General features: G+C 39.0%; 1 long non-coding RNA gene across 1 annotated transcript; it reads left to right on the top strand.

The window, feature by feature from the left end:
* The first annotated feature begins 2,579 nt into the window (after positions 1-2,579).
* LOC124884479 lies at positions 2,580-4,305 on the top strand. Its single transcript, XR_007042447.1, has 2 exons — positions 2,580-2,889; positions 3,051-4,305. It is a non-coding gene; the product is annotated as an uncharacterized LOC124884479 (long non-coding RNA).
* The last annotated feature ends 22,901 nt before the right edge of the window (positions 4,306-27,206 follow it).

Raw genomic sequence — 27,206 nt, 5'->3', positions numbered from 1 at the left:
TATTAACATCTTCAACAAAAGGCATTGTGTCACAACTCAAAGAAGACAGTTTCATAAATCAGATGATAGAACTTCAAAGCAGTGTCATAAATGCGCATGTTCTGTGTTTACAGCTGATGCTTCAAAGGAACCTGCTGTACAATAGTCACAATAAACACTTCCAGTCTTAGAGCACAATGTACAAGAGACAACTTTATTGTATTGCATTACAACATGACCACCTGCTTCATTCTATGTTTGTTTCATTGTTTTGTGAAATCATGAAGCACATTGGTCTACTTTGTTATTTTTAAATGTGCTATAAATGTCACATTGCACTACTCAATATATTGGGTCTCCCTTTGCTAACCCAGCAATTTATAGACTTCACTAGACCCCGAAGGTGGGCTGTTGTATCTGGCACCAAGATGTAAAGCGGCAGATTCTTCAGGTCATGTAAACTGCAAGGTGGGATTCTCCATGAATTACACCTGTTTGTCTAGCACACTCAATGGATGTTGGATTGGATGAAAATCAAGCAACTCTATAATAACAATACATTTATTTAAATTTTATCGCACTTTACATTTTTCAATCTAAAAGTACTACAATATAAAAAGTAGAAGAAAGTGCAAGAACTAAATGCAGCAAAATTAAAAACACATTTGAAGATAATAAAATACTTTCAAGAGAAACATTTATTTTATTGATTTTCTAGTCTGGTTCTGATGCTTGCATGCCCTTTTATGGTCCCTCTAGCAGTGGACAAGTAGCACCATGGCCACCTTTACTGACATTGTTAGCAATACGAAATGCAAAATTTGATGTTGGATCAGATCACATAGTTCAGTTTAATACATCAAGTTTGAGAACAAAATGCTCGCTTCCTCTCTAATATAGAACATCCCACCCACTAACATGTGCCATCAACAAATAATCAGTGTTATGCATTTTAACTGTCAGTGGTCATAATGTTATGCTTGGTTGGTAAAGGTTTAGTTAATGTCCCATCTGTGTGATAGCTTTCAACGTAAAGTATAAATTCATCCTGTCATACATACAAAAAAATAAAGTACTCCCTCCATTAAGTCCAGGATGATCAAGTTGTCTCCAAATTCTAGAATTTATTTAAATGTAACCTTACATGTTCTGTATCACAATGGCAGGGAGGTAAGACATGAGCAATGACCTTAGGGAAGTAGATGTAGCTGCCCATTATCTGCGAAGGTTTATTTCAGTTGAAAAGGCAACACCTTAATGGGTGAAGGAAATGTGACTCACAATAGTATGGGTAATTTGATTCATTTCCAGGGCCATGTTTTCTCATGTATGTTTGCCATGAATTGTTTTCATCCAGTGTTCTTGTCAATAGTCTGTATACAAGCACATCAGAAGATGATAAACAAGTTTTTTTTCACTCAATTCAGAAAGTGAAACTCACAGAATGAAATATATGTAATTTGATGATTATGATTACACATAATGTAAACCCAAAATTCAGTATCTCAGAAAATTAGAATATTGTGAAGAAGTTCAATTTTGAAACTCGTGGTGTCACACACTAATCAGCTAAATTACTGAAAACACCTGCAAAGACTTCCTGAGTGTCTAAATGGACTTTCAGTCTGGGTCAGTACACTAAGCAATTCTGGGGAAGACTGCTGACTTGACAAATGTCTGGAAGATAGTCACTGACACTCTCCACAGGGGAGCAGGAGGGATTGGCATTATAAGGTCAGTGTGCCCCAGACCAGATGGAACCCCTATGGACTCTGACAATATCTTTGGGATGCCAGACACCAGATCATACACCAATCTTCCAAAACAACAGATCTTCTTTCTTAAGCATGAAAAAATAGCATCCAATGGCAGTGTCTGGTTCAAGTTAGATATCATTACATGATAAACAGGAAGTAGAACCAACACGGGTTCTTCATTAGAAGAAAAATGAAACAAATCAGCGATGGACTTCTTGAAAGGATGTAACAATCATTGTGACTTTTTAACCACTGCCCACAGGGATTTTAAAGTAACAGAGAAAAGAACTGACATTTATTAATAGGGTTGGGTATATCGCCTTGCCTTGGGACTAAGGTTAATTAGAAGGGGCAAGGTTTTAAATGGGATTCAGGCTTTTTATTGCCATGGTTCAGCTAACCACTTGAATGGAATGAGAGAATGTCCTTAAATCTCTGACCTTTTGGATGCCATTTTGTTAACCTCAAGCACTGGATTTCACAATAAAACACATTGTACCCATCACTAGTCTGGAGGGGCTGTAGAGTGAGAGAATGGCACACTTAAGCTTAAATTGTCAAAAATGTGTAAGGAGACAGGTCACTCATGGACAAATATTTTGCCCCTCGCACTAATGTATATGAGAATAAGAAAAAGAGGATGGGTAAATCTTAGTTCTTATGAAATATTGTTTGGCAGACCAGCACACATGGGAAGCACCCCGACTAGACCACTGACTGACTTATCTACGCCCCTGTATGTTATGATTTGGGCTTGTTTGGTTTCTGTTTTTTTCTTATATATTCTCACAGTTTTTGAATCATGCTTCTGTTTGTTGTTTTCCTGGTCATGCTTTAGTTTTGTCAAGTTTGGTTTTTGGATCTGGTTATGTTTAGTTTCATGTTTTTCTAGTTTGTATTCAAGAGTCTGTTTTGCTACAGTAACGTTTTGTTCTCTCCTGTCTGTTAATCAACTCTATTCGGTTCACTTGCATCTAGTTAATCTGTCTTGCTTCACCTGGTTCACACTCCATATATACACACCTGTTCTGTTTATTCCTCGCGGAAACATTCTCAAATCATGTCTTGTTTACAGATCATGCTCATGTCTTGCTTTTTGGACCATGCTATGCCTGTCTAGCCAGCCTGTTTCTGTTTTGTTCCTGCCTCATCTGTAAGTGAATTTTTGTTGATTAAATCTTTTTTTTCACTTACCATTACACTGCCTGCTCATTTGCATTCTGGGCTCCTATTTGGTAAGCCATAACACTGTAGGAGCATGATATGTTGGTATATTGTCAGAATCTGTCACGGTCTTTGTGTACTTCTCATCAGAAAATCAGGACCACCCTCCGAGCCCAGCTGAGGGACCATTACATGCGTTCCAGCCCGGACAGTGAGTGCTGATTAAAGATCTCCGAAGGAAGCCTTGGAAGTCCAGAGGGACCAGGGACCTCTCCAGATTTTTCTCATCATTCACACTGTCGTGAAGGTTGCTGAAAGAGCCATCTGGGTCCACACATCGCATTGCAAGCTGTTCAGCGGAGAACCACTAGATGAATCAAATCATGGTTAAAGTTTTCCTCTCCCTGCTGGGATTTATTGCCCTCTTCTTTTTCATGATTACATTTTCTACTGGCCCTGCAATTGGTTGAGTGGAATGAAGACCTTTTCCAAGGCCAGAGCAAAATCCTTGGGTGAAACGGAACTTGTATCAATTTGCAAACTTTTCAGCTAAAACTACAACAGCAGAAAACTGTTTTATCTGCATGTCACACCATCTCCCCTCTACTTATGTTGCTGTACCATGCTGTTCCAAGAGGAAGGAATATTACAGATTGCGTGTCATCCTGTTATAATGCTTCAGATCCCCAGGATATTAATCCCTCTGAGAACATGACCGAGGTTGGATTTCAGATAACTTTTGAGAAGAGTCAACTCACATGTTGTTTGTGCCTTATGATGCGGTCCATTGAGAGTGTACAATATCACATGTTATCTTTCTCTAAACCATCTGCCTATCGGACTTCTGCAGAAAACATTGAAGATGAGGATGATTAATATTACATTGCTTAATGAAACATTGATCTTAAAGTGCTGAAAGCATCTTATCCTTGTGGAGAAGCCTACGTCATGCTGACATGATTTGCATTGTGTTTTTTTGTACAAATGTCTTTTTATGGTTTGTCAATTTTTATTTTGTTTTATTGTGATTAAGGAATAATCAAAAGGGTGGAAATGTAGTGGAAAAATTATCTTATGCTTTAGGTATGAAGAAGTGACTTTGTTTTGACCAACAGTTATAATAGTTGCAAAAGAGTTAATTAAAATGTTCTCATAACCTTGCTGAATCTGTTCTGAGATTTGTAGAGCGAGGGAGTAAAAACTGCCAGAGCAGTTTCAGACAGGAGGTCATGGCCTTGTCAAAAGAAAACTGTACTGTCTCTAACTATTTTTTACTGAATTTGTTTTTTATCTAGCCTTGTAATGTATAAAGGAGCACTGAAGACTGCCTAAGTACGCATTCACTGAACTGTGTTTTGTGCCTTTCAAACGCTGTGAGCCGTTGAAATAAACACTCTGAAGACTAGTCTTGGGAGAAATCAATTTATTGAAGTAGTATCTCACTTTATTGATAATGGATTTCCATGACAACATACAGTAGACTGCCAAGAACTCTCCAGACCTTTGGAATTGGTCTCAGATTCTTTGAAGCTTTGAACAAGAAACGAAGGGATTTCAATGCTATTTAGACCTCCGAATTTGTGATGCATTTTTGAATTTTAAATGATGACACAAAGTAAGGCACAACTGGAAAGTACAATAAAATGATACACAGATCTCATACTTTTTTTTATTCCCAAATCAAGATTTTTAAAGTGTGGTGTACACTTCATCAGCCTCTACTTACCCTGATGTTCCGAAATAAAGACAACCTCTTGTCTTCAGAAGTCACCAAATAGTAAATGAAGTTCACATGTGTGTAAATTATTACCAGTATAAATACAGTTGTTCTGCACTAAGGGTTAGGTTAAAGCTTCATCTCACAGAGCTCAGTTCAGTCCACTATATGAACATAGAAAGGAGTATGATGTAACTGCAAACCTAACAAGACATAGATGTCCATTTGAGCTGACTGTGGTTTAGTAGGTAGAGTAGTTGTCTTGCAATCAGAATTTCAGCTGTCTTTTGTCACATGTTGACGTATCCCTGGGCAAGGCATGCATCAATGTATGAATGTGTGTGCATTAGTGAGTGCAATTTGATGAATGTGGCTATAGTGTAAAGTGCTTTGAGTGGTCAGTATGACTAAAAAAGCGCTATATAAATTTAGACCATTTACCATTTCAACTGACAGGCCAGGCAAGAAAAGTATTAATCTGGGCCCGTATTCACAAAGAATCCTAAGACTAAAAGTAGCTCCTAGTGACGTCATTCTAAGAAAACTCTTAAAGGTTCTCGAATTCTAAGATTTTTCTCAGAATTTTCCCTTTGTAAAATAAAAGTTGTTCATGAAGAATCTTAGACCTTAAGAGAGCTCCTAAAGAAGGAAAATCTTAAGAGGAGTGAGGAGGACTTTTAGAGAACCTAAGAGTGTATTAAGCAGAGAAGATAGAGAGAACGGAGAGATATTCTCCGTACAATGAATAACAAACGCTACAGGCTCAATCGTGCAGGGATCCGCCCCCTAAATAGTCGAATAAATGAGCGCATAGACATCTACAGGTCCTTCTCAAAATATTAGCATATTGTGATAAAGTTCATTATTTTCCATAATGTCATGGTGAAAATTTAACATTCCTATATTTTAGATTCATTGCACACTAACTGAAATATTTCAGGTCTTTTATTGTCTTAATACGGATGATTTTGGCATACAGCTCATGAAAACCCAAAATTCCTATCTCACAAAATTAGCATATTTCATCCGACCAATAAAAGAAAAGTGTTTTTAATACAAAAAACGTCAACCTTCAAATAATCATGTACAGTTATGCACTCAATACTTGGTCGGGAATCCTTTGGCAGAAATTACTGCTTCAATGCGGCGTGGCATGGAGGCAATCAGCCTGTGGCACTGCTGAGGTCTTATGGAGGCCCAGGGTGTTTCGATAGCAGCCTTTAGCTCATCCAGAGTGTTGGGTCTTGAGTCTCTCAACATTCTCTTCACAATATCCCACAGATTCTCTATGGGGTTCAGGTCAGGAGAGTTGGCAGGCCAATTGAGCACAGTGATACCATGGTCAGTAAACCATTTACCAGTGGTTTTGGCACTGTGAGCAGGTGCCAGGTCGTGCTGAAAAATGAAATCTTCATCTCCATAAAGCTTTTCAGCAGATGGAAGCATGAAGTGCTCCAAAATCTCCTGATAGCTAGCTGCATTGACCCTGCCCTTGATAAAACACAGTGGACCAACACCAGCAGCTGACACGGCACCCCGGACCATCACTGACTGTGGGTACTTGACACTGGACTTTTGGCATTTTGGCATTTCCTTCTCCCCAGTCTTCCTCCAGACTCTGGCACCTTGATTTCTGAATGACATGCAGAATTTGCTTTCATCCGAAAAAGGTACTTTGGACCACTGAGCAACAGTCCAGTGCTGCTTCTCTGTAGCCCAGGTCTGGGGAATGCGGCACCTGTAGCCCATTTCCTGCACACGCCTGTGCACGGTGGCTCTGGATGTTTCTACTCCAGACTCAGTCCACTGGTTCCGCAGGTCCCCCAAGGTCTGGATTCGGCCCTTCTCCACAATCTTCCTCAGGGTCCGGTCACCTCTTCTCGTTGTGCAGCGTTTTCTGCCACACTTTTTCCTTCCCACAGACTTCCCACTGAGGTGCCTTGATACAGCACTCTGGGAACAGCCTATTCGTACAGAAATGTCTTTCTGTGTCTTACCCTCTTGCTTGAGGGTGTCAATAGTGGCCTTCTGGACAGCAGTCAGGTCGGCAGTCTTACCCATGATTGGGGTTTTGAGTGATGAACCAGGCTGGGAGTTTTAAAGGCCTCAGGAATCTTTTGCAGGTGTTTAGAGTTAACTCGTTGATTCAGATGATTAGGTTCATAGCTCGTTTAGAGACCCTTTTAATGATATGCTAATTTTGTGAGATAGGAATTTTGGGTTTTCATGAGCTGTATGCCAAAATCATCCATATTAAGACAATAAAAGACCTGAAATATTTCAGTTAGTGTGCAATGAATCTAAAATATATGAATGTTAAATTTTCATCATGACATTATGGAAAATAATGAACTTTATCACAATATGCTAATATTTTGAGAAGGACCAGTATAACAATCATGCAATAATTAATATAGAGATAAGATTAACCTCATCATCGCCCTAGGGCAAAATTAAACAGTTTCAGCAGCAGGACAGGTTAAAGGTGCACCTCTAGCAAGGTGATATTAGGAAGGATAAACTATGAACAAAAGGTGAACAAAATTATAGCAAAATATAGTACAGAATTATTTATATATTCACAGCCTGTAAAACGCTTACAAAAAATAAATTTGAAAAAAAAACTCGATAAAAATAATATATATATATTTATTCAAATAAATACAACATCTAGACAAGCTACAGTTTATTCATCTAAGCACTGCATACAAAGAAAGAAGATGAGGTGAATATGTATTTGCTGTATTGTACATGATGATGTCAGCAGCCTAAGCCTAAATAGTCATCTACAATGCTCCCTGTCTGTGGAGAAGTTCTCTGGTGTGCTGCTATCTCCTTTCTAGCTTCTGAATGCAGCAGGAACCAGAGCTGCTCACATTCCAGGCTGGTGCTGAAAGCAGAGGGAACAACACATTGATCTGCTGGGAATGCCTGTTTGGTGGCACCGTGATCCCAGGACCAAATCTACCTTTCAACACTCCTCTCTTCTCCTCCACCAGCAGGCTCTGCTCCTCTTTTCAGTTCGGTTTTCTCCACCTTTTCTTTTCCGTTTTGTTTTGGTCATTTCACCAAACTACATCTCATTATACAAGAAGACAAACACAGTAAAATGCTGAATATTAATATGAAATGAATTAATATGATATAGATGCAGTATGGAAACAACCAGTGTGGCAAGTAAACATAAGAATAAGCAAATCAAAGTAATGAATATGTACATAAGCTATGTTCAAACATGTTGACGCTGTGTGACAATTTAATCTTTCTAAGTTTTATCATCATACTTAACACATTTCAAAATCCAGTTTAAATTCTATCATCAGTTAATTTCTCTCCATTGATTACTAGGTGTGCATTTGGTTTTATTGTTGTGTGTTTTAACAACCAATCCCAGCTCTTCAAAGACAGCGTCACACCTAGCAACGGGATCAACCACACCTCACTAAGACAGAAAGCTCTGTCGTCTCCTAGCTCAGAGTTGCTCTCAGCAGTGAAATGAATCACTCTTAAGCTTGGAGTCACTTGGCAAGGATTTTTAGCCTAAGATCAGAGCTCTCTGAGAGGACTCTGAGAGTCTTTGTGAAAATGGGCCCTGACCTCTAGGGGACAAAGAAAAATACTGAAGAAGGTGCGTAGGCCAAATATGGCAAAGCTTTAACTATTTCGCCTACACACAAAGTGCAATTTGTGGTTGAAACATAAGACTACATCACTGTTAACACGGTTTCCCTATGATTGTGGCAGTATCATGCTGTGGGGATGCAGTGAAAGAGAAGCTTGTCAGAGTTGATGGGAGGTTACATTTAGCCACAGGGAGGAAATCTTTTTTTAAGCTGAAAAAGCCTTGAGACCCTAACCATACAGCCAGATACAGGGATGTAGTTCAAATCAAATAAGACCTTGGTGTTCGCAGACACTCTCCAACCAATCTTACTGAGCATGAGGTACTCTGTGTCCAGACGTGCAAAGCTGGTTGACATACGAATACTCCAGCAGGATAGTGGTTCTACAAAACTGTTAAATCAGGGGGGTGAATCCAAATGCACACCACATTCTTCAGGATTAAGTAGAATCTTCTTTCCACTTCACAGTTATGAGCTACATTATTTTGACCCATTACATAAAATCCCATTGAAACGTATAATTTGTGGGTGTAATGCGACATAATATGAAAAGTAATTCAGGGTATATGAATAGTTTTGCAAGGCACTTTAAGGTATTAAGCTCTAAAAGTCCTTTAGACTATCATAGAATTCAATAAATTAAAAGCAGCTGCATGAATGTCTACCCATATTGCTTATTTAATACTTTCCATGGAACTGGTATGGAAGCTGACAGAGTTATTTTTCAGTGAGAAGGTTCTCCGTTTGAATCTTGGCTGGGGCCCATCTTAGGCAAATTTGGATCTTTTAATTAGGCCTGGCTTGACTCCACGTGCCGTTTTCCACAAATCAAAACATTTTTGTTTCCATGAGAAAATAAGAGCTGATTACATTATTCTAGTCCCTTGGTAACTGGTAGATATGATGTCATTTTAACCCCCACATTTGTTGTTTTGTTTTTTGGCTTCAGAATGTCCTGTGGTCAGGGCTGACTCCATCGACTGGGACTCGACTACATACTTACTGAGGGGTATGCAGACACATTACAGCCACCCCTGGGACGGGATTTGACTTTTTGTTGATGTTTGCATGTATAAATCTTATTGTGTCCTTCTCTGCTACATCATATGGTCAAACAAGCATTATTTAATAGCATTAAATAAATTACACATCTTTCTAATTCACTTTTCAACATAAATAATATTTGACGTGGTATTAAGTGGCTGTTCCTATATTTCCACCTAATGTCAGACCAACCTGTCGCCTTCCCCTGTCTGTCCTGATTCATTCTCTCTCTTCATCTCTCCATCCTCACAGCTGAGTGACATGAACTGTGTTATGGATGTCTTAAAAATTCTGCAGTCAAACCATATATAAAAAACATTTTAATTTGAAAATATATTCTTGTTGGACATCAGTGACTGGACGCTGCATCTGATCAGACTTATCAGATCACTCCCAAGTTCTGTACTTTATCTGTTTTATGGTTCATCATCTAGTTAAACAAATGAATACAGTCTGAACAACAAAATAACCACAAAAAGTTCCCTTATTTTTCTTGTCATGATCTGTTATACTGTAAATACTGATCAGTACACAGTTGCTAAACAGTCACCTGTCATTTTACTAGTGGTGGCTTTAGCTAACCTAAACTCATCAGCGCCTATAGTGTGTGTGTGTCCAGGACCCCAGGTGGAGCAACTTCTTAACAAATGACTTTACACAAAATAACTGATCAGAATTAGATTTGCTGCTTATTGTTCACTCCCAGACTTGAATTATTTCAGGAAATGTCCCTGTCACAAATATCCTGGAGGCCACCCAGTAAGACCACAGTTTGAGCTGCTAGCCACTGCACTAAAACACTCCTAGATTAAGCAGTCAGGTCTTGCTTGAAGTCACTGTACTAGATAGATGGATAGATAGTTACATGAATGTTTGTGGTTGTAATGTGGCAAAATGTGAAAATCAATTAAAGAATATGAATCATGAATACTTTTTTGCTCATTGAAGAATCAACAAGTCAAGAATAAAACAAACATTCTTTCTAATGTTATAGCTCTTTAATTGTTGCTTAACTTTAATTTGAAAATCATTTAAACCACAACTACTATAACAGTGCAGTTCTGAAAAAAGAAAAAGAAAAGACATCTTCCCAACTTTTGTCATGCCTCCTTTCAACCTTTTGCCAACCTATCAGTATCAAAAGCAATTGCCTGATGGGAAACACGGGCACAGTCAGGTAGAGCATCTTTCGGGTGCTGCGACATGTCATTAAAATGACAAGTTTCATCAAGTTTGGAAAACTGAAGTTCTTAACTGTTTCTTGTGTCAAGTATGTACTTGACCTTTTGGTGTCAGGTAGGCCGGTCTCAGAAACAAAAAGGTTTTTTACCTGGTATTATTTAAATGCCTGAACAAAACAAAAACAAATCTTCAGTGGGTGTGAAATGAGGGTGGGTTTGTTGGTGGTGGGTTAGGGGTAGGGGTTGCTTATGGCTTTCCGTCTGGCTTCATTTCACACCTGTTTCCAGGCTCTGCAACTAAAAGCAGTGTGTTAGATATCCAGGCTCTAAGAGTGTGCATATCATGTGTTCCACAAATCCTGTTGGCAATCGTCCCGTATGCTCCTGCTGAGCCAAAACTTGTGGAAATCCCCCAATGGAGGCTCAGGACTATTGGCTCAGTATGAAGAAACACCCACACCGACAGCGAACAAAGAGGCTCAGTCAGCTTTTATTTTCTGGTTGTGACATTTCAGCAGGCCGACAAAGACAGCAACGTTTTTATGACTTTTTCTCTCCTGCCTTTAAAACGACCTCTCCATAAACTTCAATAATTAATTTGCAGACCAATGTAAAACAGAGCATTGTTTCCTTAGTTACTGATCTGCAGGATCTGTTGTTGTGAAACATTAAAGCAGGACATGTGTCTTAGATTAGGAAAACAGCTCAAAGCAGTGAAAGTGAACAAGATTGCTTAGACTGAGTGACACTCAACTGAAAGAAAAAAACATAACCTCATTTTTTATTTTTTAAATATCATTACATGAATAGAAACTGAAAAACAAATTGAAAATATGTAAGAATATAAGGGTGCAATTACCTGGTTGCAAAGGTTTTTACACCCTTAAACTAATGCTTTGTTGAACCACCTCCAGTCTCCTTTGGGGGGAGTCTATAAGCATCCCACATCTTAACTTGATTATTTATGCTCACTCTCCCCTGTGAAAGTTGTCAACATCTATGGTTTGTGAGGACATATCTTGTCTGCACTCTTCTTTATGTGTTCCCAAAGATTTGCTTTGAATTTAGGTTTGGACTTTGGCCAGGTGATCCCAAAACATTTGTTTCCTGTTATGAAGTCATTATTTTACAGTTGGATATATGCTTTGAATCATAGAGAATCTGAAAAGTAAAACCACTCTTTATCTGAAGGCTTTGAGCCAAAAGTAACTTGTATTTAGAGCTGTTCTCCATTGGCCACCACAGCTCCACACCATGATGCTGCTACAACCATTTTTCACTGTGGGTATTGTGTTCTTTTGATGAGGTGTTGTTTTTATGACAAAAATATCATTCAAAATGGTTGCCAAATGTTTCAGTATGGTATTCTCATCCAATAAACACATTTTTGACAGAGTTGTGAGAAGTCTTTAGCCAAACCTGGATGTTTTCTTTAAAAAATAATCGACATATTATTTATACCATGAGATGTTTCAGATCTTTTCTAACTGCAATCTAACTGGCTGTAACAAAAAATGCTGCAAATGAGGAATCGTCCACAAAATCCTGCTAGCACAGATACCTTATTTCACATTTATCAGATTTACTATACACACATGGACAAAATTGTTGGTACCTCTTGGTTAATGATAGAAAAACCCACAATGGTCACAGAAATAACTTAAAGCTGACAAAGGTAATAATGAACAAAAATTCTATGAAAATGAACAATTGAAAGTCAGACATTGCTTATCAAACAAGCTTCAACAGAATTATTTTAAAAATAATCTCATGAAACTGGCCTGGACAAAAATGATGGTACCTCTGAAAATAATGTGACCAAAGGGACATGTTAAATCAAGGTGTGTCCGTTAATCAGCATCACAGGTGTCTGCATTCTTGTAATCAGTCAGTGGGCCTATATATAGGGCTACAGGTAGTCACTGTGCTGTTTGGTGACATGGTGTGTACCACACTCAACATGGACCAGAGGACGCGAAGGAAAGAGTTGTCTCAGGAGATTAGAAAGAAAATAGACCAGCATGTTAAAGGTTATAAGACCATCTCCAAGCAGCTTCATGTTCATGTGACTACAGTTGCACATATTATTCAGAAATTTAAGATCCATGGAACTGTAGCCAACCTCCCTGGTCGTGGCCGCAGGAGAAAAATTGATGACTAAACAAAGAGACGGATAATATGAACGGCAACAAAAGAGCCCAGAAAAACATCTAAAGAGATTAAAGGTGAACTTCAAGCTCAGGAAACATCAGTGTCAGAACGCACCATCTGACATTGTTTGAGGCAAAGTGGACTTAATGGGAGACGACCAAGGAGAACACCATTGTCGAAAACAAATTATATAAAAGCCAGACTGGAGTTTGCCAAACTACATTTTGACAAGCCACAGAGCTTCTGGGAGAATGTCCTATAGACAGATGAGACAAAAATTAAACTTTTTGGCACAGGGTGTCTTGAATCTGTACAGGGTATAATGAAATCTCAAGACTATCAAGGGATTCTAGAGAGAAATGTGTTGCCCAGTGTCAGAAAGCTTGGTCTCAGTTGCAGGTCATGGGTCTTACAACAGGATAATGACCCAAAACAAACAGCTAAAAACACCCAAGAATGGCTAAGAGGAAAACATTGGACCATTCTGAAGTGGCCTTCTATGAGCCCTGACCTAAATCCTATTGAGCATCTTGGGAAGGAGCTGAAGCATGCCGTCTGGAAAGGCACCCTTCAAACCTGAGACAACTGGAGCAGTTTGCTCATGAGGAGTGGGCCAAAATACCTGCTGAGAGGTGCTGAAGTCTCATTGACAGATATAGGAATCGTTTGATTGCAGTGATTGCCTCAAAAGGTTGTGCAACAAAATATTAAGTTAAGGGTACCATCATTTATGTCTAGTCCTGTTTCATGAGTTTATTTTTTTAAATAATTTTGTTGAAGCATGTTTTAAAAGTAATGTCTGACTTTCATTTGTTCATTTTCATAGAATATTTATTCATTATTACCTTTGTCAGATTCAAGTTATTTCTATGACCATTGTGGGGTTTTCTTTTTTTAATAACCGAGTTGTACCAACAAATTTGTCCACGTGTGTATTTGATGGCAGGTCTTAACATGAAAAGACTAAATCCAGAAAAAGAATCAGAGTGGTGTTACAGCAAAGCGTTAATTATCAGGTGTGCAAACTTATGCGACTGGCCCTTGGAGCTTTATTTTTTCTTGTAACCAATTTATTTAATTTTTTAATTGAAATATCAAAGCATAAATATTATTTTGGGAAACATGTTTGAAATGTTTATGACAACCTTAATTTTATATGTCACAAAAACCTGGCCTTTAACAGCGGTGTGTAGACTTTTGACTGTATCTGGATTTCAGGCGAGTTATCAGACATAGGTTGGTTAGGTTTCTTGGTTCAGTGCCAGTGTTTGTAGCTACTATAGTTTTTCATGAAGCCCTGAGCCAACATGGCTGGATTAATAGGCTGGATTACAAACTTAAAATGCAACTTTTATCAAACTCTGAGGCTGCTCTCAAATGCATCTTTGAGGCCTCTGACTGACTGTCAGATGCTCTGGCAACTGGCTCTACTGCCGCTCACTTTGTGACATCATCACTTGATGCATTCTAGTTCCCATTTGAGACATAAGACAGGTCCCTGCAAACCAAATCGTTTGATACTGGACGGATCACACTAATCCTGCTTTATTCTTTTTGTTAGAGTATACAGTTGAAATCAGTTGAAACCAGATATTTAAATACTCTGCAATAAAAGACAATTTTTTTTTCACAGTTCTAAATTAAATCTAACTCAACTTTTTTTCTGTTAGGTCAGTAAGGACCACCACAATTATTTTTGTTTGCTAAAAACCAGAATCGTAAAAGAGTATGTTTTATTTACCATCTTTTCTAATTCTAAAGTTGACATGCACTAAGATTACTATGCCTTTTAAATAAGTTGGGAAGCCTAGATGATGTCACAGCTTTGTAAGTTTCTGATAAATTAATTTGAGGTAGCTGTAGGTGTGGATGTATTTCAAAGGGTTAGTTTGGAATTTTCTCTTAAAGTGAGGCTCAGTGAGGATATTACCTCTGCCATTACCTTATGGTTTTGTCAGTGTTGGTTTGTCTGTCTGTTTGCAAAATAACTCAAAGTTGTGAACTGATTTGAATGGAATTTTTAGACAAGGTGCCTATTGGGAAAAGGAACAGATGATTATGTTTTTGTGGTGATGTGGAACACCATCCATTCTTTATCACTGTCAGATCATGATGTGACAACTTGGAATTCCTAGTTGATTCCTCACCCTGTCAGCAGCTGATATGCAGTGGCCAGAAGTCATCCAGATCACAGCTCATCAGTATAAAAAAAAGCTGACATGTCAATGAGCCTTTTGCCTTGGCAGAGGCCTGCACTCTGAGTTCTTTTCTTGTTGGTAATAGTTGCTATATCTGTAGTAGAAGGGTTTCATCTCATCACAAGGTTATTGAAAATGGAAATACATTATTATAGTGATGGAAGCTAACAGCTAGTCAGACATCTGTTTTTAAAAGACAAAAGTCAAAGTGAAAATGTTCTTATCAGTAGGATAAAACAATACAATGGAGTATATTAACAATCCACAATTTCACAAGAGACTGACGTTACATTTGGAGCAGTTTTGTTTAGCTGAACAACATCCATATTTCTATATGATGTTATTTTGTTTTATCACTCCAGCTTTATTTTAAAAAGTTGTTTGTCCTATTATTTGTTTTTAGGTCAAGAAATAAAATTAAAACATTGTTCCTTTGTATTTCTATCTAGATATTATATTATTCGAATGAATTTACACTTTACAGTGTTCGTTTTAACAGCAACAGTTTGGAATTGACCTCTTCCTGTTCCAACATGGCTGTGCACCAGTGCCCAAAGCAAGATACATGAAGACATGGGTGAGTGAGTTTGGTTTGAAGGAACCTGACTGGTCTTTATTAAGTCTTGATCCCAACTGCATGAACAACTTTGCCATGAATTTGCAACCCTTGGCCTTCTCGTCCAACATCAAAGTGTGACCTCACAAATACATTTTGGGTGGTCGTAAATTCCCATAAACACACTCATAAGGTTTGTGGAAAACCTACTCTGTAGATTTAAAGCTGCAAAGGGTGGGCCGACATTGTATTAAACCATGTGGATTAAGAATGGGATGACACTCAATATGTGTGTGAGAGGCAGACATGTGGATACTTTTGGGCATGTAGTGTCGATAAAGAATACAAAACACAAAACAGAAGTAATGCACACAATGTTAATTCAATTCAATTCAATTCAAAAATACTTTATTAATCCCAAAGGGAAATTAAATGTTGTAGCTCATTATGAAAGTTTCTTCAAAGAGCCGTTGTAGATGCTGATGGCTGCGGGCAGGAAGGATCTCCTGTAGCTCCGTCTTACAGCAGATCTGAAGAAGCCTCTGACTGAAGACACTGTTGTTGTAGGACAGTCTCATGAAGAGGATGCTCAGGGTTCTCCATAATGTTCTTCATTTTATGAAGAATCCGTCTTTCCACAATGATCTCCAGAGGTTCCAGAGGAGTCCCCAGAACAGAGCCAGCCTTCTTTATCAGCTTGTTGAGCTTTTTTTTAAGTCCCTGGCTCTGATGCTGCTTCCCCAGCAGATGATGGCAGAAGAGATCACACTTTCCACAACAGACTTATAGAAGATATGCAGCATCTTGCTGCAAACACCAAAGGACCTAAGCTTCCTCAAGAAGTACAGTCTGCTCTGTCCCTTCTTGTAGACGGCTTCACAGTTGCATCTCCACTCTAGTCTGTTGTCCAGGTGAACACCAAGGTATTTATACTCCTCCACCACCTCCACTTCTTCTCCCATGATGGAAATAGTGTTTGACTTATTCCTGTTTCTCTTAAAATGTACAATAATCTCCTTTGTTTTAGTCACGTTCAAAATGAGATGATTGTTTCCACACCATGCCACAAAGCGGTCCACCACCCTCCTGTACTCAGCTTCTTGTCCATCTCTGATCCACCCCACGACTGCAGAATCATCCGAGTATTTCTGCAGATGACAGGAGTCTGTCTTGTACTGGAAGTCTGAGGTGTACAGAGTGAAAAGGAATGGTGAGAGTACAGTCCCCTGTGGTGCTCCTGTACTGCTGACTACCTGGTTAGACTCATAACCCTTCAGTCTCACAAACTGTGGTCTGTTTATCAGGTAGTCTTTAATCCAGGAGATTGTTGAGGCCTCCACCTGAGTCTTCTGAAGTTTCTGACAAAGCAAATCAGGTTGGATTGTATTAAATGCACTGGAGAAATCAAAGAACATGATCCTCACAGTGCTGCTGGCTTTGTCCAGATGACAGTGGGTTTGTTGAAGCAGGTGTATGATGGCATCTTCAACCCCAACTCCACAGCGATAAGGAAACTGAAGGGGGTCCTGATAGTTTATTGTTTGCTTACTCAGGTGGGCCAACAGGAGTCTCTCTTCATGATGTGGGATGCCAGGACAACAAGTCTATAGTCATTGAGGACTGATGGAAGAGTTTTCTTTGGTTCTGGAACAAGACAGGAGGTCTTCCACAACACTGGAACCTTCTTCTGGGCCAGGCTAAGGTTGAAGAGGTGCTGCAGAATCCCACAGAGCTGCTCTGCACGGGCCTTCGGGACTCTAGGGCTGACATGACCTGGACCTGCAGCCTTATTCCAATTCAGTCTCTCCAGTTGTATCTTCACTTGACTTCTTGAGACACACAGGTGGAAGGGGGAAGCAAAAGGAAGCATCAGCATCTTCTGATATGGTTGAAGGCAAACATATAGAAGCAGAAGGGTCTAGGGCTGAGGTGGAAGATAAAAATTTGAGGTGTTACTGGACAACTGTGGGTCCTGTGGGTCAAAAGAGGGTGGAATGTCTGTTTGGCTGTGAGCAGGAGAGGAGGATGCAAAGCTTGTTTCTGAACTGAATCTATTGAAGAATGTGTTCAGTTCATTGGCTCTGTCCAGACCTTCATCGGTCTGATCATCCCTCTGCCTGAAGCCCGTGATCTTCTTCATCCCTGTCCACACATCTCTGATATTGTTTTGCTGGAGCTTGCTCTCCAGCTTCTTCTTGTACACCTCCTTGCTGTCTCTTATCTTGACTTTAAGTTGCTTCTGTAAACTCCTCAATAATTCTCTGTCTCCTTCTCTGAAGGCTCTTTTTTTCTACTTAAGCAGGTCCTTTAGGTCACTGGTGATCCAAGGTTTGTTATTGGGGAAGCATCACACGGTTCTGGTAGGGATGATGTTATCCACACAGAAGTTTATATAGTTGGTTACACACTCCGTCATGGCATTGATGTCCTCTCCATGTGGCTGGCAGTGTGTCCCAGTCTGTAGCCTCAAAGCAACCTTGCAGAGCTTCTTCAGATTCCTGTGACCATTTTCTCACAGTCCTCTTTATTACAGGTTGCCTCTGAACAAGGGGCTTATATTTCGAGCAGAGAAAAACAAGATTGTGATCTGATTTGCCTAGAGGAGGTCTTGCTGTAGAGATGTATGAGTCCTTGACATTTGTATAAAACAAATCCAATGTTTTGTTTTCTCTGGTAGAGCAGCTGACAAACTGTTGAAACGTTGGAAGTGTAGCAGAGAGTGAAGCATGGTTAAAATCACCAGAAATTGCCACAAAAGCATTGGGGTTTTGTGTCTGTAGCTTAGCAACAACTGAGCTGATGGCATCACATGCAGTGTCAGCAACAGCGGAAGGTGGAACGTAAACTGTTGCCAAAATAACACTGGTGAACTCTCTGGGTAAATAATATGGACGAAAACTTACTGCCAACAGTTCAATATCTGGACTGCAGAGATGACACTTCACAGTTACATGTCCTGGTTTACACCATCTGTTGTTCACAAGTACTGCCAGTCCACCTCCTTTACATTTGCCGCTCCTCTTTAAATCTCTGTCTGCTCGTATGGTTAAAAAGCCCGGCAAAGAGACGCTGGAGTCGGGGATATGATCCTGCAGCCATGTCTCAGTAAAACACATAATACTGCATGCCCGGTACTCTGGCTGGGTCCTTTGTAGGGCTTGGAGTTCATCCAACTTGTTTCCCAACGATCTCACATTGCCCATCATAATCGACGGAAAAGATGGTTTGAACTTCCTCCTTCTCTCTCTTCTCTTAGCTCCTGCTCTGCATCCACAGCGTCTCCTTTTCAACTCATCAGGGATTTGGGGTTGTAGTTGAAGTATTATTTGAGCTTTTGAGATATTAATCAGCTGCTCTCGGTTGTAAGAAACAACACCGTTGCCATGGCAATGCATCATAACAAATGTCCAAAAATAGAAAGTATTAGGAAAAATCCTCCAAGCTGCACAGCATCTGACACCGAAGAAGACCATTGTCCAAAAAAAATGAAATTAACTGTATCCACCACAAGAGGAATAGTTCCCAAAAAAGAATAAATCAGAATAAAAAAACAGGAGGGCAGTATTTCAACAGCTTGAGGCAGACCACTGTTTGACTGTAGGTCAGACAATGCTGTGGTACTTTTCTCTCTAAAGCTGTTCACAACCCTGAAACACTCCAATGATCTTTTCAGCTCCCCTCACTATCTTCTGCAGGGCCATCTTGTGTGACATATTGAAGCTGGAGTATCACGCTAAAATGTAGTACATAGACACACTCTCCACTCCAGCTCTGTACAATGCTGTGAGGATGCTGGTAGGGAAGGATGTTTGTTTCAGCTTCTTCAGAAAGTGCAGGTTCTGCTTGACCCGTTTCATGATCTCAGCAGAGGTTCTCAACCAGGTGAAATCAGACATTTTTATTTGATGAACATGTTTCTTTCAGGCATAACATTAAGAGGAAGCTGGTTGCATAGATGTGCCAGGGCAATCTTGCTCTACAAAAAAAAATTTTTGGAATTGGTATCCAAGTTTTTTTTATTATTTTTATTTTTTTTTCAGTATGGTGAAGTAGGACCTCTAAATAAAACAGAGTATGAATTGTATGAAGGTCCTAAAAGTTTATCCAAATAACTATAGTCTTACCCCTCCACACACGCACACACACTCCCTGCCAGAGAAATATTACATATCAGATTGTATCAATACATTAACTGGAGTCCATACTGCACATAGCAAGCACATAAAATTTCTGAATTGGCAACACCTTTAATAACATTTTAGCAATTAAAGTGTCTTTTCTGTAGAGAAAAATAACACAAACGTAACTGTTTTCCAATCATATTTATGAAAAGTGGAATTTTTAATCGGTATATTATACAAGCCTGGAAGAATCACATCCTAAGATCGGGAGGGTATTGATTCAAATCAACAACAAATCAAGTTTTTGCAAATTTATGTCTAAAAAGATTTTCTTTCTGGGTCTTTTGGACAAAAAATTGTTTGCCAAATAAATATAATGCATCGCCATTTTTTTTTTATAAAAACTATTTATTATTTCAAATACCATGTAAATGGATTTGTATGTCTGCGATCCTGAGAGTGTCAAAAATAACTGATTCAATTTAATTTAAATTTTTATCTAAACTTTGTGTAAAGTTGTTTGTATGTAATTTTAGAATGCACAGCGGTTAAAATAATTATCAAACACGAACATTTTTCTCACTAAATATATTTCTAATATTTCCTTACACTGGGAATCACAGGGAAAACAGGTCATGGAACACAGACAGTCAAAAGGACAGAATCTGTGTAACAGTGTGGAGTGGAGTGATGGAAAAATCCAGCTATGAAAAATAAAAAACTAGCAGCTTAAATACTGAGGCAGGTGTGGAAAATGACTAAGGAATGAAAGCAGCTGAGTTGAGGAAAGGAGACTAATTAACACAGAGGGAGCTGACCTAAGTCACTAAGAAACTTCTAACCAAGGTAAAAGAGGAACAATGAACTAAGAAAAATAAATCCAAATGCACAAAGATCAGAACACACAAACAAAACTAAGAAACTAAAACCCAGAGGGATCAACTAATATGAAAAACACTAATGGCAAAATACCTAAATATTGCAAGACCTAAAGAGCATACTAAGGGAATAATGAAAGCACAAAAAACAATTGAAACCCAAAACCCAAACATCCAAGGATTGTGTCAGACCTATTCTATTCTTCCTCACAAACCTTCATGAAATCTTGAAGGTTCAGAGGTCTCATTTATAAAACATTGCGTATGATGTATACTAAATGTGTACGCATGCCCAAAATGGCAAATCCAGACCCTGCACACACACAAGGAATTTCCACTTTTTGAATCATAGCTGTACCTCAATGTTTGCGTACAAGGTTCCGGTTCATGTTCTGCCCTGTGCACACCCACATTCCACCATAAATGGTCAATACAAAGTACTTTATGAATGTCAATCTGTATTTAAATGAGCCAGCTGATCAATGTTATTTCATGGTTAACAAGGGAAGAAAGAGCAAAGAAACACATTTTCACCAAGGCAGAAATCAAGGAGTTGGTGAGTGAGGTGGAGGGTAGCCACAGTGTAGGTAAATCTGATGTATCGTCTGGTCATGTTAACAATGCCATCCAGGACAACAGGTATTAATGTGCTTAGAGCTGGCTGAGATATCCCAGATCTATGGATAGTTTTGCAGAATTATGATGTACCTAAAAGTGTCGTCAGGAAGAAATAATTAACTGTTGATGTTAAACACATACCCGATGGCTAACTCATGCAGGTAAAAGCCAGTTGAAAGGAATCCCAGAGTGGTTAACACCTGTAATTGAACAAGGGATGGCATGGTTCCATTGGGTTGGTCTCTCCAATACTGGACCCAATTCAACGCATAGATCCAACAGCACTGAGCTAGAGGGTCTAAATCAGCATATCAGCCAGTCATCAAGAGCCAGGAAATCCTGATGAACCCTGAAAACACGTTCCCTCCTAATTCTCCCATTTGCAAGGTCTTCCAGCAGTGCCAATGCATCCATTGGCAGCATAACACAAAATTGTCATGGCGGTATTTAAAATGTTTACAGCTCTCAGTGTTATTGCCTTAAACCTTGTCAAAATGTATGTGTTAATATGTGGTACACATCACCGTGGTGATTATTGGGGAGAGGAATGTGATGGTGAGAATGCTTTGATGAAATGTTGTGCAGTCTTTGATTTAAGATTTAAGTTGGCTTATAGGCCTTTTTTAAGTTTGATATGGAGTGTATCACGTTTATAAATGACACCCTTGGTCTTTTCTATGTACTCTTATCTTCAGATCTTTCCAATGATATTCTATTAGAAACAAGTCAGCTGAATAACTGGGGCAATCTAGGAGTTTTTTTTTTTCTTTATCTGAAACCAATTAGTAGTTTCCTTGGCTGTGCATTTATGATTATTGCTTGAAATCCACAATTTCATCTTCAGATTCATGTCAAGAGGTCTCATCCTGTCCTCCATTCATTTGCCCGTCAACTATATAAAGTCTGCCAGTGCCATATGCTGTAAGAGAGCCCATACCATGATGTTGCCACCTTTTAAAGGATTCAACATGCTTTTTCAATTCAGCAAGCAAGTCTTGTACAGAAAGTGTGCATCACATTGAGACCATTGTGGTTGAGGGCATAACTTCTTTTAATAAATGCCCTTATTTACCATTGTCCCCAGCCTAGGTTAAAAATATATTCACAAGAATATTGGTAGTACTAGTTTTCAATTAAATATGCTCATTATGCAGATTATTTCTCTGTGCCATTTTTCTCTGCAAAGTTACATTGGTAGTCCAAATAACTGAGACTAACTTACTAATTAAATGGGATACCTGCCTAAATAGGTAGGTTTGAGCTACTTAACAGGCATTTTGTTCATAGCCAATTTGTTTTAAAACAGTGTTACCTTAAGTGTATCGGGTGGTGCTTCTTTAGTTTTCATACCATCACTATTCATGTTATTTGTGACCAGAAATATTTCAAATTAGCCAAATTTGCCCATATTGTAAGCAAAAAATAAAATAAAAACAAAAAGTTAAAAACCTTCCTTCATCCAACTGACTTGCAGTGTGCGGCAACAGATGGGAGAGGGCCATAGAGTTGGAGAACATTCCAATCAATATGGCACATTCTCTGGCTGACTGAGCAGGTTAGGCATGAGGACACTGTGGTAATTTTCCCCAAGAAAAGTGGGTTTCATTTCCCCAAAGTAACAAAATTCAAACAATTAAACAGGGCCCTTAAAAAGAAGTCAAGCTCAAGCCATAACAATACAACTCTAACTTTTCAAACCAATTGAACTGACCTAAAAACAAAGGGGTCTTAAATAGTGGCTAATCAGACCAGACTGACACACTAGGGAGGGGGGAAGGGGACCACCTACTTACTAATTTAACTGACACCAAGGAACTTTTAAGAATAAACTTAAAAGGACATATAACTAAACATTAACTTAACCAAATAGGCAGTTTACAAAACAAAAGGATTTATGCAAGAATTAGAATAAGTGACTCAATAGTCCTCCCCCATGGTGGAGCTCTGCATGGCATTACCCGATCAACACTTGCTGGATCAATGTGCCAGCCCAAGTCCATCTTTTTTGTCCTCCATAGTTTCAGCGCTCAGTCCAAAAAACCCTCCCCACAGTACTGGAAAACAGGAAAACACAACAAATATTAAAAGGTGTTTGTGTTAATCCAGATCCTAACAATGCTCTAGATAATCCCTTTGTAGAATGTGATGAGGACAAGTTGTGGGATATGAGCTCCAGTGATAGATACCGTTCTGCTTACTGGCTAAGAGTGGATAGCGGAACTAACTTTTCGTTCAGCGGATTAGCATTTTTGCTAACTTTGGAAACTGTTAGCAGAACAGTTAGCTTCCACTATGTTGGGTTACACTGACTCTAAATCCACTAGGAACAAAAAGACGTAGCAGCAGCCAGTTAAAGGCGCACTATTGGCTTACTATGCGGGTCAATGTGACACGTCACTGTCTACGTCATCATCCCCATAAAAAAAGAAGAAGACACCATTGTGCGACGTGATTTATTTCAAGCAGCAGCAGCATCTATCTGATAGGCCACATTCTTCTAGTCATGGAGTGTGACTACAGCAATTTTGATTGGCCTGTGGAAGAATCTGCAGTGATTGTGTGTTAGCCAGAGTTTATTCATAGCCTGACTTCTCAGAACCCATGGCCTCAATTGCACAACTGCTTTCAATTTAGTGAAAGGGATCAATCTAACACCAAAAGTGGACACAGCTGGACACTTCTGATGAAATCTCACAGACTGCAGCTTTTGCTCTGTTCCTTCCCACAAATGGCCTACAGCTCAGTCTCCTTGTAACTTTGTCTTACATTTTCTTTTCCACACACACACAGTTATCTTGTACACTTAAGGCCAAAATAATTCATACCCCTGGCAGTTTTTGTTTGTGGCAATGTCTTCCACTACAAAAGTTTGTTTCTGATAGGAAATGGAAAGTTTTGAAAGATATTACAGAAATAGAGCCCTTCTTATAATTGTTCCCACTGGTATTTTGACCATCTTTAGAGAGCTCAAAGTGTCTGAGGTTGGAAGGCTTTTTCATCACCCTAATGTTTAGCTCCCTCCTGAGACAGATTCTTAATCTGGACTCTGGCTGTGTAACTCCTAAATTTCATTACTTCAAGAAGGCAGAAAATAAAGGTAATATTGAAAGATTACTTTAAACCTACAGTGCTCTGTAAAAGATTTAGGTAGGTGTGAAAAAATGCTGTAAACAAAGAATGCTTTCAAAAGTGGAAGTGTTAATCATTAATTTTCATCAATCAATGTAATGCAGTGAATGAACAAAAAAGAAATCTAAATCAAATCAATATTTAGTGCGACCACCCGTTGCCTTCAAAACAGCATGAGTTCATCTAGATACATTTGCACACAGTTTTTGAAGGAACTCAGCTGGTAGGTTGTTTCAAACATCTTAGAGAACTAACCACAGATCTTCTGTTGATGTAGGCTTTCTCACATCCTTCTGTCTCTTCATGTAATCCCAGACACACTCCATGATGTCAAGGTCATGACTCTGAGGAGCCATACCATCACTTCCAGTAAGTCTTGTTCTTCTTTACGCTGAAGATAGTTCTTAATGACTTTGGGTGTATGTTTGGGTTTGCTCACTTAGCATTTTATAAATTGATAAAATTAAACAATCATTTATATTTCTGAAAGCATTCTTTGTTTACAGAATTTTTTCACATCTACCTAAAACCTTTGCACAGAACTGTAAATTTGCCAGGGTATGAATCATACCTATCTGTATTTTGAGAGATAGGAGCCCCGAATGTGCAGACTCAGGATTAATATGCGCAGTATTAATGTATTTTTAAATTGAAATCCCTGGAGTTTTCTGGAAATCTAATCTTTAATGCGGCATTTGTCTTGATTTAGTTTCTCTTTTGTATGATCTTTGGGGATTTCATAAAATGGTCAAATATTGCAACAGTGCCTGAACCAGGACTTTCTCTTCCTCAATGTTTTGCTAGTGTCAAGGGCCCAGACAATGAGTAGTTTCCCACAATACGTTACTCCCCTAAGAAATAGGGTATAAAAATTCTAGTTTAATGTTCTCTTCAGTCATTATGTCAAAACTGATTTTTCTTTGGATGAAAAGCATAATACTGTCATCACTTTCTCATTTTCCATCCGTCTGCCTTCCTTCCAAAGAAAACAGAGTTAAGTCTGCAAACATTTGGTAACAAATTCCAGTGGTTATTAAAAAACTAGGAGTGTGTTATTCTATGTCCATTCATGGAATATCACAGGGCTAACCCTTAAGGTCAATTGTGGCAACCTGATTAAAGATAACAGAGTGTAGAGGAACAGACAATTTAGATGATCACTTTCCCACTGTAGATGCAGAGCCATGACCGTTTAATCTAATCCATTCAAATCCTAATTGAAACAGAGATGTTTTTCTGACCCTAAAGCTTCCTGTGAAAAAAAAAAAAAAAAAAAAAAAAGGACAAAGTGTACTTACAAGAAAACATAGAAATCAAAAGGCAATACCTAAATATGCAACTGCAGAAAAAGCTAATCAAAATACAACTACTGGAGCCTCAGTTAAATGTGGGTGAGGGGACCACAGAGGTGGAGGATTTTATGTTTGAACAAAATATCGATTACATTTAGGTATTTTCACTTGCGGGCAATGAAGAACACTATTGAGACTTGAACTCAGGGTAATGGCTACCTCACTTTCTGAAACCGAAAACACAGGGTATGCACATACTTCACTCAGAACTTAAGATATCACTAACCCTACTCTCTGAAAGGGCCCTGGCATCCAAACTAAAATACCACAGTGACAAAGAATGACATAAGCCATTATAAATGGAGGTAAAGCAGGCTATTGCAAGTTTCAGTACATGTATGAATACACAGAACTCATGTTGAACCTATAGGTCAACATAACTTCCAAAGTCAGAGAGCAAGTTATAATCATCCCCCTGAACTTTCACATTTTGTTGTATTACAACCACAACTTTCCATGTGAAATGAGACCTGGTTTTCAAAAGCAAATCTGATAAGGTATGCATTTGTACTCAACCATCTTCACCTAGATGCCCCAAAATAAAATCCAGTGCAATCAGTTGCACTTTAAAAGTAATCCATATTAATGAATAGAGTCCACCTGTGTGTAATTTAACCTTGGTTTAAATGCAGGTGTTCTGTGAAGGCCTAAGACGTTTGTTAAAGGAACAAACACCATCATGACGACTAAGGAACACAGCAGACAGGCCAGGGAGAAAGTTAGGTTAGGAGGGCTGAAAATATCCCAAGCTTTGAACACCTCACAGAGCTCTGTTCAGTCCATCGGCCATCCACCTCAACTGAAAAGAACATTATAGGGATCTACAGCTCAGGGAGGACATTCTATTGACAAGACAACAATAAGTCAATATTAGTTACACGTCTAGCCTTTCTGGGAGAGTGGCAAAAACAAGAACTGTTAAAAGAAAAACCACAAGTCCAGATTAAAATTTACTGTAAGCCATGTGGGGAACACTGCAAACATGTGAATGAAGATGCTCTGGTAAGATAAGACCAGAAGCTAACTGTTTTACTCACCTGCAAAACCCGTGTGTGGGGAAAAAAAAAAAAAAGATCATCAAGTCACACCATGAAACATGGTGGTGACATGAGAAGACAGATGGAACTAAATGCAGGGCAGTCATGCAGGAGGACCTTGGAGAGGGTGCAAGAGACCCGAGTCTGGGATGGGGGTTCACCTTTCAGAAGGTAAATGACCCTGAACGCACAGCCAGGGCTGCGATAGAATGTTTTAGTTTAGAGCATTTTCATGTTTTAGAATGGCCTTGTCAAAGTCCAGACAAAATTGACAAAAGGCTTGCAGCTTTAACCGTGGTGAAAGTTCGTTCTAAAAAGGAAAAAATGTATATAAAAAAAAGATAATAATTAAACCTAAGATGATTATTCTCATAGCGTGGTAGCTTCTCTATGCAAATCCTCTGAAAAAGACGATCGAGAGGAGAAGCTCCTCATTTTGTTTGTCATGTTGGGGTTGAGGAAGGACCCCAGTCCAGAGCATATCTGAAGTAAATAAAGCATTTAGTAATAAAAGTAACTTACTGGGAAAACCAGGACAGAAAGCATAGAGCAGAAAAGCAGGCAATGACCCTCAGCATATGGCATGAAGCGGAGTAGGAACATGGAACAGACAGATAAACAGAAAAATCCAGCGGTGAACAAAGGTAAACAAGGAGCTTAAATACACTGAGGCAGGGTAGGAGAAATGGCAAGGAAACCAG

The sequence above is a fragment of the Girardinichthys multiradiatus genome, chromosome 18 (assembly GCF_021462225.1).
Source record: "Girardinichthys multiradiatus isolate DD_20200921_A chromosome 18, DD_fGirMul_XY1, whole genome shotgun sequence".
In the NCBI taxonomy this organism is placed as follows: Eukaryota; Metazoa; Chordata; class Actinopteri; order Cyprinodontiformes; family Goodeidae; genus Girardinichthys; species Girardinichthys multiradiatus.
This window is presented reverse-complemented; position numbering and strand designations above follow the sequence as displayed.